At 42.6% G+C, this 3,685-nt stretch overlaps 1 long non-coding RNA gene across 1 annotated transcript; it reads right to left on the bottom strand.

Annotated features, from left to right (window-relative positions):
* Nucleotides 1-957: 957 nt before the first annotated feature.
* On the bottom strand, nt 958-3,152 carry LOC132838483 (uncharacterized). Its single transcript, XR_009647646.1, has 4 exons — nt 3,015-3,152; nt 1,492-1,742; nt 1,340-1,386; nt 958-1,227 (listed from the first exon to the last, which is right to left on the bottom strand). It is a non-coding gene; the product is annotated as an uncharacterized LOC132838483 (long non-coding RNA).
* Nucleotides 3,153-3,685: the final 533 nt, after the last annotated feature.

Here is a 3,685-nt window from a genome sequence, read left to right as displayed (position 1 = left end):
AGTGAAACCCTGAACACAATCCATTCTGATTGTTACACACAGCAGGACTCAGATGTGTGCCATTGTTAGATCAGACTCCGTTTTGTGCGTCACGTGTGCAGTATTAACACACAGTGTGTAAATGTGAGCCAGCAGAGTTATTCTCAAACGCTCCACAGATATGATGCCATACAACTAAACGGTTACGAGGTTCAGCGTCCAAACCCAGGGTTTAATGAGATTACAGCCTGCTGATGATTCACGCTGCTCAGGAAACGGCTCGTTGATGCAATATTTGGAAAGTCTGTGTTTATTTTCAGTTCATTTCCTCTCTTTATTTCCTTATTCTGTCTCACTCATGTTTGTTCAAAGGCAACAGAAACTCAACTAATAATAATAATAATAATAATAATAATAATAATAATAATAATAATACCTATGTCAGGCCTTGACCCCAGTCATATCATTCATTCATTCTCTCATTCACCTTCTACCGCTTATCCGAACTACCTCGGGTCACGGGGAGCCTGTGCCTATCTCAGGTGTCATCGGGCATCAAGGCAGGATACACCCTGGACGGAGTGCCAACCCATCACAGGGCACACACACACACACACACACACTCATTCGCTCACGCACTCACACACTACGGACAATTTTCCAGAGATACCAATCAACCTACCATGCATGTCTTTGGACCGGGGGAGGAAACCGGAGTACCCGGAGGAAACCCCCGAGGCACGGGGAGAACATGCAAACTCCACACACACAAGGTGGAGGTGGGAATCGAACCCCCAACCCTGGAGGTGTGAGGCGAACGTGCTAACCACTAAGACACCGTGCCCCCCACAACAGAAACTCAACTAATAATAATAATAATAATAATAATAATAATAATAATAATAATAATAATAATAATAATAATAATACCTATATCAGGCCTTGACCCCAGTCATATATTTTTTTATATTTATTTTATTAATTTATTACTTCTTGATTCAGCTTCAATAGGTTTTTTAAACTTTAAGAAAACATCTGTTCAAGTTCAGACAGATATATATTATTATTATTATTTTTTTTTTATCCTTTAGTCAGTCTTATAGATTGTTCTCTGACGTTAAACAAAAGGAAATCAGGGGCGAGTATATTGAAACTCAGATTAAAAAGGAAGTCATTGTGACTGACAGCAGCACAGCGAGTTTGTCTCAGCTGTAGAATGAATTCAGTCTCCATAGAACTTTTCCCTTTCTGTAACATAAAACAATACAAAAGAATAAAACAAACCTTATCTTTAAACCTCTGGTGTTAAATAGACAGTTATTGTTGTCAACTGTAATACATAAACTGTTGGTTTGCTTACACAGTCAGAAAATAGATCACTTTCTGGAACCTTCCACAGGATCTAATCTGGTAATAAAAATGAAGGAAATAAAAAAAAAAACCTTAGGGCATTGTGGTAGAGTTACCAGGTAAATAAGTAAATAAATAGATTGCAGTACAGATCTTGCCTACCTGGTTTAGAGCTAACAGGATTGTGTTACTTTGTGAATACACACACTTCATTGTTTGTGTTTTTCTGGTTGTTTCCTAAGATGCTGTTGTTCCAGTCAGACACTTCACACCACACAAATGTTGCTGTTCGAGATAAAGTCAGTGTTATTCTTTGTTTCTTTGTTTTGTTGTTCTTCTGCCACAGCATTGATCACAGCTTTCGACAAATCCTAGACGTTCCTATCAGTCCTGAGTGCAGGTGTTTGTCTGAGCTGAAAATTAGAGCATCATCTGTAAATCTCACCTGTGTAGCTTGGAAAAAAACCCCAGAACTAAATAGAAAACAGCAGCTCATCCATTATGAGTGAGAGAAAAGAAACAATGATCAACATCAACAAAACCTGCTGCCCTCAATAACAAAACTTCTCAAACATCGGAGACGCAAACAATTGAAAACTGCAGCTAACAGAAAACAAAGCCACGGTCTTCTCATTAATTTCGTCCCTCAGTGCTTTTCCAGCGTAATTAACTTTTGACACACCGAAACAAACATGAAGCTCAATTCTCCCCCCGACCCCAAAAAAATGAGTGCTGCCAAAACACAAGCTACAAAAACTCGTTTCATTACACACGGCACGAAAAGATGCAAATCAAACACACACTGATTTTAAACCACAGTATTGCCACAGGGTCAGGACGAGCATCACTACACACAATGCTGTGAAGAGGGAACGTCTTCACACTGTGTCAGAACAAGCATTGCTACGCACAACACCGTGAACAGGGAACGTCTCCACACTGTGTCAGAAAAAGCATTGCTACGCACAACACCGTGAACAGGGAACGTCTCCACACTGTGTCAGAAAAAGCATTGCTACGCACAACGCCATGAAGTGGGAACGTCTCCACAATGTGTCAGGACAAGTGTTGCTACGCACAACGCCATGAACATGAAACGTCTCCTCACGGTGTCAGGACAAGGGTTGCTACGCACAACACCGTGAAGAGGGAACGTCTCCACACGGTATCAGTAGGAGTGTCACTACGCACAACGCCATGAAGTGGGAACGTCTCCACACTGTGTCAGGACAAGCATTGCTACGCACAACACCGTGAAGAGGGAACGTCTCCACATAGTGTCAGGACGAGCGTCACTACGCACAATGCCGTGAAGAGGGCACGTCTCCACACAGTATCAGGACGAGCGTCACTACAGACAACGCCATGAAGAGGGAACGCCTCCACACAGTATCAGGATTCTGATGTGGCTGCTGTTCTGCTAGCTGGAGACACTTCACATTCATCATGACATTGTTAGGGTTAAACAACACTCTAAAGCTTTAATTCTCAGGTTTCTTAGTGTCAAACAGAACACTGTGATATCATACATCATGTCTGAGTGACAGAGTTCAGTGTTATTTGCTGATTCCTCTGGTCCACGTTTGCATGGACTTTACATTTCCAGACAGCTATATTTCTTCACCATGGTCCTTATTACATATGACAGAGACACTCTTATTTCTGTTGTTATACAACCAACTCACCAACTGCAGTTTTTAAACCCAGATACAAGCTGGTTGAGCGAGATCCTGAGGAACAACAAAGGACGCAATGCAAAGTGGCAACCACGAGGACACCAGGAACAAGCTGAGAGCACGAGCACACACACCGTGTTCCCCGGCCAAGTATTCTGTTAGCCAACATCTAATCTCTGGCAAACAAGCTCGATGACCTCAGGGCAAGGATAAAGTTTCAGTTTTACATTTGGTATTGCAACACTGCAACCTCCTCTGCTTCACTGAGACATGGCTGAACCCAGCGGTGCCAGACCACACCATCTAACCGGCTGAGTACTTCTCGGGCCACCACATGGACAAGACAATGGAGTCGGGGAAGAGGTGGTGGAGTGTGTATGATGGACTTTATCAGTGCCAAACTGTCACCAACACAACAGGGACAACTGGATACTGAGCCACTGCAACACATCATTCAAAGACAGGTAAAAGGCCCAATCATGTCCGTTGTTTGATGCTTTTGGTGACATAGAATGGTATCCAGAAGTTCCGGCGCGGCTCTGATGACATCAACATGTTTATAAAAGCAGTCGTGGGATTTATTGGGACACTGCCGGATGATACAGTTCACATAAACATCATCAGGACATTTCCCAACTAAAGGCCGTAAGTGAATAAAACCATCCACGATTCTTTGAGAT

This window comes from Tachysurus vachellii, chromosome 23 (genome assembly GCF_030014155.1).
Source record: "Tachysurus vachellii isolate PV-2020 chromosome 23, HZAU_Pvac_v1, whole genome shotgun sequence".
Taxonomy (NCBI): domain Eukaryota; kingdom Metazoa; phylum Chordata; class Actinopteri; order Siluriformes; family Bagridae; genus Tachysurus; species Tachysurus vachellii.
Note: the sequence above shows the minus strand (reverse complement) of the source record. Positions and strands in the feature narration are given on the sequence as shown.